Raw genomic sequence first — 14,862 nt, 5'->3', positions numbered from 1 at the left:
ATGAGTTTTGGCGTAGGAATATAGTTTCTACCTATATGTTGGCAATGAGCTATGATTTGGTTTTGATGAACTTGCCAATCTTCAAATGCTCTCTGTCTAGCATTTTCGTACTCCTGTGAAGCTATAAACCTTTGCATTTCTTGCATTTCATTTCCCCCTCCTACATTACCTTGCTGTTGGTTTCTCTCAACCCGTGGATGTCTACCATGGTATTGTACTGCGGCGTTATTTTGCCTCTTCAAAACTTTCGCACCATGGTATACATTTAAACCTATCGTATCGCGGGGTTCTGGTTCTTCTACTAATAATCCCCCCGACTTATATCCACACCGAGATATTCAGCAATCAAAGTAATAAAAATACCACCTCCTATTATGCTATGCGGTCTCATCCCCCTAACCATAGCTGATAAATAATAACCCACACAATAAGGTATACTTACAGCGCTTTGTGGGTCTCGAATACACATATGGTAAAACAAATCCTGTTCATTTACCTTTTCCTTGTTCTTACCTCTTTGTGTAATCGAATTAGCTAAAAACCTATGAATCACTCTTAATTCAGCTCTATCTATATCCAAATATGAGTAATTTCCCCCTTTGAATCAGTGATGGCTTGTCATTTGACTCCATACACCATGTGTATCAAAATTTTCATCTATCTTTCTACCATTTAGTATCAACCCTCTACAATCGGCAGATGCTAACTCCTCAGGTGTATATATACGTAAAGCCTGAGCCATGTCTAGTAAAGACATGTGGCGCATCGAACCTCCTAACAAAAATCTAATAAAAGATCGATCGGTTAAACTAGCTACCCGATCATTTAATTCTATACTACACAACAATTCTTCACACCATACTTTATATACAGGTCTACGCATGGTGAATAATCGTACCCAGTCATTAAAAGTAGAATTACCATACCTCTGTACAAGTAATTCCCTAATTGGCCCGGCCAATTCTACAGCTTCTAATGGTCCCCATTCTATGACCCTCGGTACCTCAACAACCTTAGAATGAAGAGTATGCAAACCCCTTTGGTATTTTGGATAATCTATCCAAAGTCTGTCAAATCTCAGGTTCTGGTGCAAATCTTCCAAGTGCATATCAGAAAATGTCATGACTGGATGAGGTATATCTTGCTTGTAGTAGTTATCCACCTCCTGTTGTTCCGCGTTCTTAGCAGGAGCATTGCGAGCTTGGGATGAAGATTCACCCCTTTCAGTCTGCAAAACACATCAAACACAATTTTTGTGCATCCAAATATGCATTAGTGTCAGCAAAATCATCAATCAAAATAATCACAATGACATGATCAATTTATATCAAACTTAAGCTCATTTTCATATTTTCATCAAATCTACACTTTTTCAAATAAGCATATACGAAAATGTTCGTCAAATTCATAAGCATTCAATTCAAATAACATGTCAAAATAATCATTACTAGCAATTAAACAAGTTTCAAATGGCATTATCTCTCAAAAATCAAGTTCATGAATTTTAGACTTGAAAAAGTCCACTTTAATTCTCAAAATCATGTTTAGGCTCAAAGTTTGGATCATTTAACTACCTAAACATGTTACACTACTTAATTTAGCAGCAATTCATGACAAAAATCGGCCATAACCTGTTTATATCAAAAAGCCCCAAATTTGCTCAAGAACACAAACCCTAGATTACTCAAAATTTGAAGTTTAAGGCTTCTAATCATGTTAAATAACATCAATCTAGGTTATACAAGCATAATACATAAACAATTTAAGCATAATTACACTAAAAAGCATCAAAATCAAATTGGGGAAAAAATTGCTCAAGAACACTAATTTTCGGATTAAATGGTGGTTAGGTGTAGAAATTTACCGTTTTTCTTGAGTAATTCCTTGATAGCATCCTTCTCAACATGATTTTAGTAAAAGATTTTGTAATTAACGGTCAAAAATTGTGAATTTGGGGTGTATTTTTTGAGTATTTTCGGGTTTTTTTGCGGCTGTTCTTCGCAGTATGTTTTTGTGGTGTGTGGTTTGAGCTGTTCGTTCAGCTTTATTTTTTTTCCTGTAAATTGGTCCCTCCGCGAGTCGCGGGGTTTAAAGCTTCAAACTCCGCGAGTCGCGGAGTTTGCTATTTTTTTTTTATATATAATCTTTTACTTATAAAACAATTAAGTAATTAATTTTTAAAATTTTGTTTCCCTTGTTATTTAGGACGAGGTCGTTTCGGATTGATGTCCTAGTTCGTCCTTCGACAAAATTTTAAAATTTGTCTTTTTATAGCGATCGTTTTAAAAGCTAAGATTTTTGGGTTTTTTTTAATGTTTTTTTGGCATACTTTAATTCAATAAGATTAAAAATAATGATAATAAAAGTTCTCGTCCCTCCCTTGGGTAAAGCAATTTAGATTCAAAGACCTAGTCTTCAACTTACGACGAATTTTAAAAATCATATTTTTAACTTAATGAGATAAAGTAAATTTTTGTTTTTAAATTCACACAACTTAAATATAAAATTCAAAATTAATATTAAAAATTCACACCAAACTTACAATTTAAAATGCATAAAATTAAAATTCATATTTTAAAAATTAAAAATTCACACCAAACTTAATTTAAAAATTCATATTATAAATTCACACCAAACTTATATTAATTTTTCAAATATTTACAATTTTAAATATATTGTTTTTATAAAGTTTACAATATTAATTTAAGATTTAAATATTAATTTTAAAAACATGGTAAAAATAAAATTAAAAATCTTTTTGGCTTTTTATCCCACTTTAATCAATCAAATATTATCAAAAATATGCGCCCCTCTTTTCGGTAAAGTAATTTCGGTTCCAAGACCTAATTTAACTCATGACGAATTTTTGAAATATTTTGGGTTGATTGATTAAAGATATTTATACCTTAAGAATAAGCGTTAAATTTCGCAGTGATGTAATAAATTTTTGAATGATATCAATAATTTCGGTCGCCAAACCTAATTTTATTCAATACCAATTTAATACTTTTTAGCGAACAAATTAGCGTTTATTATCAAAAGGTTAAAAATAAAAATAAAAATAAAAACTGTACAGACATACCTGTGAAATAGATTTCTTAGTTATATGATCTATCCCATTCATAAGATAGTCAGTTTAATTGGTTTTCCATAGCTACATAGGCGTAACCTCGAGCATTCAGTGTCTTTTCTTCTAAACATATGAACGGTCCGTCTCTGCATAAAGTAACAAATTCAGTGTTTGAATAGGTTTGATTATTTGAACATTTACCTCCATGTGACCATTTTCCGCATTTGTGACATCTTTCTAGGTGTCGTGCTCTTCTTTTTGCTGCGGATTTTGATTTTCCTTTACCAAATTGTAACTTATTATCTTCGCATCTGGATTCTTTTCTAACTCCGTCCATTCTTTCTCTGATTACTGATACTATTTCACTCGGAAGTGTGTCATTATTACGTTTAGTGATCAAAGCGTGTAGCATTAGACCATGGTTTAGTTCACAGGCAGTCTTCATTTCCTAAAAAAAATAAAAATTCAGAAGGGGGGAGAAGACTAGTTCTTTAGGGTCTGCTAGGGAAAGACCATTCGGGTTCCATTTTCGAGAACTACACGAAAACAGACAATCTAACTCTAACAGAAATACATAAACCCCTTGATTCTCCCCACACTTAGTCAGCTGTGGTGTCGAAATTGTGATTAACATTATTTTCAATTGAATCATCAACAACTTGTATATCTTTGACTTTTACTTCAATCCATTTGTTGATTTCCTCCGTAACTTTCACAAATTCAACTAACATTGCCTTTTCTTTTGACGATAAATTGGATATTAATCGGTTATATAACTTAAAGTTTCCTTTAATCTTAGCATCGTGAATCCGTTTATAAAGTTTCTTCGTTGAACTGTTAAAAATGGGTTCATCTAATTTCGTATCATCAACGGCATTCTTTGTGATTGGATCATCATTAAGTGTTTCTTCATCTTCCTCACACTTATGCATTTTTATTGGTCTAACAGTTTTGGTTTGTGGAGATCTAAACTTTCGGTTCACAAAGGTGATCGATGTATCACCATTCCTAAGTGTTATTCTACCTTCTCTTACATCAATGAATGCCTCGGTGGTTGCTAAAAATGGGCGACCTAGAATTAGAGGAATATCAAGGTTTTCCTCCATATTAATCACTATGAAGTTTGCAACAAAGGTCAAACTTCCCACGTTAACAAGTAAATTATTTGCTATTCCAACCGGGTGTTTAATGGTTTGGTCAAATGATTGAACACCTATTTTGGTTGGTTTTAATTTACCCATGCCTAATCTTTTGTATAAGGAAAGAGGCATAATATTTTCACTTGCTCCTAAATCTGCGAGTCCATTATATACAGCACCATCATTAAGTAAGCAAGAAATGATAAATTCACCCGGGTCTCCTGCTTTAGTAAGTCGAGTTGGTTTGTAAACCTTTTTCGGGTGTTCTTTCCTTGGTTCTTTCATTTCTATTTGAATTTCTTGTTCACATTTTTCTTCGTTTCTTGGAATGGGAGGTTTGTATAGGAATTCTTCTTCATCACTCAAATTTGAATCCTCCCTATATTCCAGTTTTGATTTTTCATATGTTGTTGATAACATATTTATGTTTTCATTTTGAAGGTTTTCTTGGGTGGTGAAATTATGATTAACTTCATTGTCAACTTCCATCGGATCATGTATGTAATGTTTAACTCTGTGACCATTAACTTTAAATTCAATCCCATTTGAATTTATTAATTCTATCGTTCCGTATGGGAAAACTCTTTTAACTATGAATGGTCCAGACCATCTCGATTTCAATTTTCCAGGAAATAGCTTGAATCGTGAATTGAAAAGAAGAACTCTGTCTCCTTCCTTAAATTCTTTTGAACTTCTGATTCTTTTATCATGCCATTTCTTCGTTCTTTCTTTATAGATTAACGAATTCTCGTATGCTTCATGTCTTAATTCTTCTAATTCGTTTAGTTGACTTCATCGTAGACGTCCAGCTTCATGTAAATCAAGATTACATGTCTTCAAAGCCCAAAATGCTTCGTGTTCAATTTCTACTGAAAGATGACATGCTTTTCCATAAACAAGTCTAAAAGGTGTGGTTCCAATTGGAGTTTTGTAGGCTGTTCTAAAAGCCCAGAGTTCATCCTCCAATTTAATGGACCATTCCTTCGGATTTGATCCTACAGTTTTCTTTAGAATACGTTTTAAAGCTCGGTTGGTATTTTCAACTTGTCCACTTGTTTGTGGATGATATGCGGTGGAGATTTTATGAGTTACTCCATATCTTTTAAGAACTTTCTCAAGTTGATTATTACAGAAATGAGTACCCCGATCACTTATTAAAGCTTTCGGTGTTCCAAACCTTACAAAAAGACGTTTTAAAAAGTTGACTACAACTCGTGCATCGTTAGTTGGGAGAGCTTGTGCTTCCGCCCATTTAGATACATAATCAATGGCTACGAGTATATATAGATTATTATGAGATTTTGGAAATGGACCCATAAAGTCAATACCCCAAATGTCAAATACTTCACATACTTGGATGACATTTTGTGGCATTTCATCACGTTGACTTATTTTCCCGGCCCTTTGACATGCATCACAGGATTTGCAAAGAAGGTGTGCGTCTTTGTAAATTGTAGGCCAATAGAATCCAGCATCATAAACTTTTCTTGCTGTTAGTTGAGGCCCATAATGCCCTCCTGTTGGTCCTGTGTGACAATGGTTTAATATTTTACTAGCTTCATCTCCAAATACACATCGGCGTATTATTCCATCGGGACAACTTTTAAACAGATGTGGATCTTCCTAAAAATAGTGTTTTATATCACTGAAGAATTTCTTTCGTCTTTGGTACGATAATCCTTTTTCAAGGAATCCACATACTAAGTAGTTTGCATAGTCTGCAAACCATGGAATTTCTTTATAATCTATCTTCAATAGATATTCATCAGGAAAGTTGTCTTGTATGGCCGATTCATTTAGAACTTCTAATTCGGGATTTTCAAGACGAGAAAGATGATCAGCGGCGAGATTTTCTGCTCCTCTTTTATCTCAGATTTCAATATCAAACTCTTGTAAGAGTAAGATCCAACGGATTAATCTTGGTTTAGCATCTTGTTTTGAAAATAGGTATCTAAGAGCAGAATGGTCGGTATAGACCACCGTTTTTGCTAGAACGAGATATGATCGAAATTTGTCAAAATCAAAGACAATAGCAAGGAGTTCTTTTTCAGTAGTTGCATAGTTCGTTTGTGCTCCTTGTAACGTCTTACTAGCATAATATATAGGTTGAAATCGTTTTTCAATCCTTTGTCCTAAAACGGCTCCCATTGCAAAATCACTTGCATCGCACATTAGTTCAAATGGTAGATTCCAATTTGGTGTTATCATGATCGGCGCATTAGTGAGTTTCTCTTTAAGAATATTAAAAGATTTGATACACTCATCTGAAAAGATGAATAGAGCATCCTTTTCTAGGAGTTTATTCATAGGAGTGGCAATTTTAGAAAAATCTTTTATGAAACGTCGGTAAAAACCGGCATGACCTAGAAAACTCCTAACTCCTCTAACAGTGGTGGGATGTGGAAGTTTAGCAATTACATCTACTTTAGCTCTATCCACTTCAATTCCTTCTTTTAAAATTTTATGTCCAAGAACGATGCCTTTTTTAACCATGAAATGGCATTTCTCCCAATTAAGTACTAGATTTGATTGTTCGCATCTAATAAGCATTCGTTCCAGATTAACTAGACATGATTCAAATGTATCACAGAAGACTGAAAAGTCATCCATGAAAACTTCCATGCATTCTTCTATCATGTCGTGAAAAATTGCCATCATACACCTTTGAAAGGTTGCAGGGGCGTTGCAAAGTCCAAATGGCATGCATTTGTAAGCAAAAGTACCATAAGGGCACGTGAATGTGGTTTTCTCTTGATCTTCGGGTGCTATTGGAATTTGAAAATATTCGGAAAATCCATCTAGAAAACAATAGTAACTATTTCCGGCTAATCTTTCCAACATTTGATCAATGAAAGGTAAGGGAAAGTGATCTTTTCTGGTGGCGTCATTTAATTTTCTATAATCAATACATACACGCCATCCTGTTACAGTCCTAGTAGGAATAAACTCATTTTTCTCATTTGTAATGACAGTCATGCCACCCTTCTTAGGCACGCATTGAACTGGGCTTACCCATGGACTATCAGAGATTGGATATATCAAACCTGCATCTAGCAGTTTAATAATCTCTTTCTTAACTACATCTTGCATATTAGGATTTAGTCTTCGTTGGCGTTGCACATACGTTTTATGACCTTCTTCCATAAGGATTTTATGTGTGCAATACGAAGGACTTATTCCTTTAATATCATGAATCTTCCATGCAATGGCTGGTTTATGAGCTTTCAACACAGAAATGAGTTGTGATTTCTCATTTTCAGTAAGAGAAGACGATATTATTACAGGTAATTCAGATTCACCATGTAAATAAGCGTATTCCAAATGGTTTGGAAGTGGCTTTAACTCTAATTTCGGAGGTTCTTCTATCGATGATTTGTATCGATATCTGTCTTCTTCTTTTAGCATTTGAATTTCTTCTGTTGTTGGTTCATATCCATTAGCTATAAGTGTAGCTAACATTTCAGCTTCATCAATTGGTTCATTACCTTCTCCTAAAGAACATTCTCCTGTTCCTTGTAATTCTGGAAATTCTTCTAATAATTCTGCATGTGCATCTATAGTTTGAATATAATAACATGTATCATCTGCAGATTGTGGTTGTTGCATTGCTCTATCAACTGAAAATGTAACACTCTCATCCTTTATACTTAGGGTCAATTTCTTACCGAACATGTCTATCATTGCTTTAGCCGTGTTTAAGAATGGTCTTCCTAATATGAGAGAAACTTGAGAATCTTCTTCCATGTCCAAAACAACAAAATCTACTGGAAATACTAAAGTACCAACTTTAACTAGCATGTTCTCCATTATCCCTCTAGGATATTTTATTGATCTATCGGCTAGTTGTATGCTTATTCTGGTTGGTTTCAATTCTCCAAGGTCTAGTTTAGCGTATAGTGAATACGGCATTAGATTTATACTAGCACCTAAATCTGCCAATGCTTCTATTGAACTAAGACTACCCAGAAAACATGGAATTGTGAAACTTCCTGGATCAGATAGTTTTTCTGGTATCTTATTCAACAGCACTGCTGAACAATTAGCATTCATAGTAACAGCCGAGAGTTCTTCCATTTTCTTTCTATTTGAGATTAGATCTTTCAATAATTTAGCATATCTAGGCATTCCTGAAATCACATCAATGAAAGGAAGATTTACATTTATCTGTTTAAACATATCCAAGAATTTGGATTGCTCGGCTTCAAGTTTCTCTTTCTTCATTTTACTCGGGTAAGGAAGTGGTGGTTGGTATGGTTTAACATAAGGTTTAGCCTTAACTGTGTTATCTTCATTAACCTTTTCAACTACCGGTTCTTTTTCCTTATCTTGATCAGGTTGTGGTTCTTGTGGAGTAGGAATAGCTTCATCAGAAGTTACAGGTATTTCAGGTGGTTTAAGTGTTGTACCACTTCTTGTGGTAATAGCTTTAGCTGTTTCATTCCGGGGGTTAGCATTTGTATCACTAGGTAAACTTCCCGATTTTCTTTCACCTATTAACCTTGCTAGGTTACTTACTTCTTGTTCCAGATTTTGAATAGAAGCTTGTTGATTTCTAAATGCTTGAGCATTTTGTTCATTAGTTTGTTTCTGAGATGTGAAAAACTGCGTTTGAGTTTCAACTAACTTCGTCATCATATCTTCTAAATTCGGCTTTTTATCATCGGTTTGTTGTGGTGGTTTGTTTTGAAAATTAGGTCTTTGCTGATTGTAAGTATTATTGGATACTTGTTGATTGCTAGGACCTTGTTGGTTGTTGTATAGAATATTTCAGTTATAATTCTGGTTTTGATTGTAAATCGGTCTTGGCGGTTGATAATTATTCTGATAATTATTTCCAGGCCTTTGGTTTATGTATGAAATATTCTCTCTTTGTTCCATTGTTAATTCAATACTGAGACAATCTTTTGTCAAATGTGGTCCTCCACACTGCTCACAACTAATTCGTATTGAGTGAATATCTTTAGTCATCTTTTCCATTCGTCTCTCGACAGCATCTATTTTTGCAGAAATGGAATCTAAGTCATGGCTAGAATCGGCTCTAGCTGCTTTAGATGATCTAACGATATCTTTTTCTTGGTGCCACTCATGTGAGTGGGAAGCAGTGTTATCAATAATTTTGTAAGCATCAGTTTCGATTTTCTTCATAATAGAACCACCAGCTGCTATATCTATGTCTTTCCTTGTAGTGATGTCGCATCCTTGGTAGAATATTTGTACTATTTGACAGGTTTCTAAACCATGTTGCGGACATCCTCTTAACAACTTTCCAAATCTAGTCCACGCCTCATATAGAGTTTCATTCGGCTTCTGTGTGAACGTAACAATTTCTGCTTGAAGTCTTACGGCTTTAGATGCAGGAAAGAATTGTTTAAGAAATTTTTCAACTAAAACATCCCATGTATCAATCGCCCCTTCAGGTAACGATTCCAACCAATCTTTGGCTTCTCCCTTTAAAGTCCAGGGAAATAACATGAGATATATCTGTTCATCCTCCACTTCTCGGATTTTAAATAGTGTACAGATCCTATTAAAGGTACGTAAATGTTCATTTGGATCTTCCTTCGGCGCACCACTAAATTGGCATTGATTAGTCACCATGTGTAGAATTTGTCCTTTGATTTCATAATCTGGCGCATTAATATCTGGATGAGTAATTGCGTGACCTTGGCCAGTGCGTTTAGCTCTCATTCGGTCTTCCATACTTAAAGGTTCCAGATTCTCCATAATTGAATTTGTTGAATCGGAATCACTAGAGGATTCTGATTTTATGGTTCGTTCCTCAACAATCTCTGTTTGAATGATTGGTGGTTCCGGAGGAAAGTTTAGTGGTTCAGGGTCTACGAATCGTCCCTGAATATTCTCCGGATTCTCAATTGTGAGGTCGGGTTCAAAAAATGGATTATCGGAAATTTGAACTGAAGTACTTGGTCGACTAGATGACGATTCTAAAGAAAAATCAACGGCATTAATATTTGCTAAATGTCTTGATCTAGTTACAGGTGGTGAACGTACAAAAGGTGGTGAACGTCTTGCTCGGTGCATTCACTGAATATCCTATTAGTTTTTAAAAAGAAAGAAAAATTATAATAAGTTATCCAATCAATAGACTTTTCTGATTTTGCCCACGTTTCGAATAGCCAAAAGATGCAGCAGAGGGGCAGGATTCGTTTGGTCTCAATATAATTGAGGACTGTTTGGCTCCAATAACCCGGTCCACGTACAAATCCAACTATTACTACGAACCAGAAAATTTTGATGTCTATCAATTTAACCACTTAAAATAAATTTTCGAAATTTTAAGAAATTTAGATAAGAAGTAGAATAAAAATCTATGTCCTAAAACTAGAATAGCGAGAAATAAGAAAGAAAAAGAGTTCGTCGAAAAAAAATCGAAAAAGAAAAATGGCTGAAAAATAAAAGTTGACGGAAAAATAAAAGAAACTTATAAAACTTAAAAATACTTGACTAACCTAACCTTATTACTACAACTAACTTAAAATTATAATCGTAAATTGAGATTACTAATTGGAATGATAATTGATACATAGGTAAAAGTCGTCTAAAAATATTAAAGCTTACAGGAAAAACTAAATCCCAAATGGAAAAAACTTAAAAAGAAACTAAAACTTAAAAAGGCGTCGCAAAATTCTAGAGTACCTAAATCTTAGTCTAAAGAAAAAGCACTTAAGGAATTCTGCGGCAAAGCCTAAAAATCTAGAAGTAAAAATAACTATTGCAAAAACTAAGTTTAAAACTAAATATGAGCGAAAAATACAAATATTACGCTAAAACAATTAAAAAGGGATAAAATATAAAAATATACAAAAAGTTGTAAAAAGTACAATTTTTTATAAAAATATTATTTTTATATTATTTATTTTATAAAACTATTAATTTTACAATTTAATTAAATTAATTTAACTAAAATATAAATTAAATAAAAAGTAAAACTTTAAAATAAAAATAATTATAATAATAATAATAATTAGGGTTAATAATTATAATAATTAATAATTAACCGTAATAAATGCAGAATTAGGGTTCTGTCGCGTGTCAGAGTATCTCCGCGACTTGCGGTATTTCAAGCAGTAAACCCCGCGAGTCGCGGGGTTTCAAAATTCAACCCTGGAACAGTTTAAAACTGACGCGTTTTTTTTTTTCTGTTTTATATTTTATGTTTATATCAAAATATTTGTATAATAAAAAAAAACTTATATTTAAAAATTAAATAAAAATAGAACTTCTTTATAAATTTAAAAATATCTTAAAAATAGATTTATATATATATAAATATTTTTTTTTTCTTTTATATATTAGCGTTGCGCTTCCGGCTTTTAAGCGATTCCCCGGCAGCGGCGCCAAAAATACTTGATGTTAAAGCAAAGGGGTACACAATAGTTATATATTTACTACAAAATACTATTATATACGATACAATTTTACACAAGATATTTATTTATTTAGAGAATGGATATACTCAAACCTTGCTACAACACTTATAGGCAGTGTACCTAATCGTACAGTAGTGTAGTTTTTAGTAAGTCCGGTTCGTTCCACATGGAATCTTTTTAAATAAAGCTTAACGCTATATTAGTTTACTTTTATAAAAATACAAATATGTATATAAGTAATATTATTATTATAAAGGGGGGTTTTTACCGTTTAATGACCGGTTTGTCGATTTTAAAACTTTAGTCACAGTTAAAACCAAATGTAAAATATTAAAAATAAATACAAGACTTAAATTAAAGCGTAAAGTAAATAACGATAATGAAATTGCGAATAATAAAAGTGCGATAAAATAAACTTGCGATAATTAAAAAGTACGATAATTAAAAGTGCAATTAAATACAATAAAAATAAATAAAATGCGATAATTAGAAGTGCAATTAAATATAAAATAAAGGAAATTAAATATGAAATAAAAGAATTATGCTTATTTAAACTTCCGTAATCATGATGTTTGACGTGTTGATTTTAGTTTTATGCCCATGGGTTAATTGTCCTTTGTCCTGGATTATTTAATATGTCCATACGGATTTGTCCATAATAGTCCATCAGTCATAAATATAAAGAGCGAAAGCCTTCGTCAAATTATTCTTATTCCCGAAGTCAAATATTTCAACTAATTGGGGATTCGAATTGTAACAAGGTTTTAATACTTTGTTTAATGAATACACCAGGTTATCGACTGCGTGTAAACCAAGGTTTTACTACTTTGTTAACAATTACACCAATTACCCTTGAATGTAATTCACCCCTGTTTCAACAAGTCTATTAACTATTAATCCAGTTCCGTGTCCGGTAAAATGAATAATTATTGGTATTTATAGATATCCCGCCCACCGTACCCAGTCAAGCGTATGTGGTTATATATAAATACGTCGAATTATAAGTTTGTATATTAAATTAACAAGGTATTGTTTAGTTAATATAAAACCCATTAATAGCCCATAGTCTAATTTCCACAAGTGTCGTTCTTTTGTCCAAACCCCAATTATGGTACAAAGCCCAATTACCCAATTTTAGTAATTAGCCCAACATCATGATTACTTCGGATTAAATAAGCATAATAATAACTTAGCTACGAGACATTAAATTAAAAAGGTTGAACATAACTTGCAATGATTAAAAATAGCGTAGCGTTACACGGACAGAATTTCGACTTACACCCTTACAACATTCGCTAACATACCCTTATTATTAGGATTTAAAATTAAAATTAAAATTAAAATATAAATTATATATATATTTTTACGTATATATTGAAAGAGAAATAGATTAAGAGTGTGAAAAATGATCAGAATTCGGTTGGCTTTATAGGGACTTTCAGAATTTGGGCCTCCGCGACTCGCGGCCCTTTTGGCCTTCAAACTCCGCGAGTCGCGGAGTTTGTAAATACAGCTCACACAAGTTTGGCTCTTTGTTTACCGACGGTTTTATAAATAAATATAATATATTAAATAATTATAAGAATTATTTAAATATTATATTATATTTATGTGCATAGTTGACTTGTAATTTTTAGTCCGTTGCGTCGAGCGTTGAGAGTTGACTCTGGTCCCGGTTCCGGATTTTCGAACGTCCTTGCGTACAATTTAATATCTTGTACTTTGCGTTTTGAATCTTGTACTCTTGTAATTTCGAGACGTTTCTTATCAATAATTGGAACCTCTTTGATTGTATTTTGTACTTTTGAGCTTTTCGGTCGTTTGCGTCTTCAATTCGTCGAATCTGTCTTTTGTCTTCACCTTTTATTATTTAAACGAATATCACTTGTAAATAGAACAATTGCAACTAAAAGCTTGTCTTTCTTGAGGAATAATGTTATGAAATATATGTTCGTTTTTAGCATTATCAACATACGATCCCCAATGATGTGGATCCTAAACAACCAATTATTGTTGTGACACTTTCCAACATAATCAAACTCACATCACTCAATTACATCTCATGGAAACTCCAAATCCAAGCTACCTCACACCACTCAATTACATCTCATGGAAACTCCAAATCCAAGCTACCTTGGATGGCTATGGACTTTTCAAATTTTTTGGATGGATCACATCCTGCCCCTGCACCTACGATTGTTCCAACAGATCCTACTTCTACTGCAGCTCAGTCAAACCCTGCATACCTGACCTAGGTACGCCAAGATCGCTTGATCTTTGGTGCTCTCATTGGCACACTCGATCCACAGGTGGTACCTTTAGTTTCTCTAACAACTACAATGAAGGAATATGGGATACCCTAGCAAGCTCGTTTGCAAGCGCATCAAGGGGCCACATCAAGCAACTGAAACTTCGCTTGAAATCTATCACTAAAGGGCCACAATCGATAACTGAATATATGAACGCTATTAAGTCATGTGCCGATCAGCTTGCTATAACGACCCATCCTAATCCATAAGGACGAATACAATAATATATGGTTACATTGCGAGGTTCTGACCTCTATATGATACATTTTACAAACATTGCATTCGTTTCAAAAGACAAACTTTCATTACATTGAAAGTTGACAGGCATGCATACCATCTCATAATATGTCCCAATCTATAAATGACTTAATAATAATCTTGAAATCAATGACTTGAATGCAACGTCTTTTGAAATATGCCATGAATGACTCCAAGTAATATCTTTAAAATGAGCAAATGCACAGCGGAAGATTTCTTTCAAACCTGAGAATAAACATGCTTTCAAGTGTCAACCAAAAGGTTGGTGAGTTCATTAATTTATCATAATCAATCATTCCATAATTTTAATAGACCACAAGATTTCATTTTTCATAGTTAACTGCAGGAATACTCATCTGCAAAAATTATTCATATAGTAAACACCTGGTAACCGACATTAACAAATGCATCTAGAATATCCCCAAATATACAGGTACACTCATCTATATATAAAATTGAAGTACTAAAGCATCCGTAACCCGGATGGAACGTGTCAAAGTCCATAGATCTATCTTCAGGATTCGCGTCAATTTGGGGGTCTGTTCCCAAATTCTTAGGCTACCAAGCTAAAAGGGTGATATCCGGTATAATAATTCAACTATAGAATGTAGTTTCAAGTACTTGTGTCTATTTCATAAAACAGTTATAAAAGCAGGGCATGTATTCTCAGTCCCAAAAATATATATATAAAGGGA

This window comes from Rutidosis leptorrhynchoides, chromosome 2 (genome assembly GCF_046630445.1).
Source record: "Rutidosis leptorrhynchoides isolate AG116_Rl617_1_P2 chromosome 2, CSIRO_AGI_Rlap_v1, whole genome shotgun sequence".
NCBI lineage: Eukaryota > Viridiplantae > Streptophyta > Magnoliopsida > Asterales > Asteraceae > Rutidosis > Rutidosis leptorrhynchoides.
Note: the sequence above shows the minus strand (reverse complement) of the source record.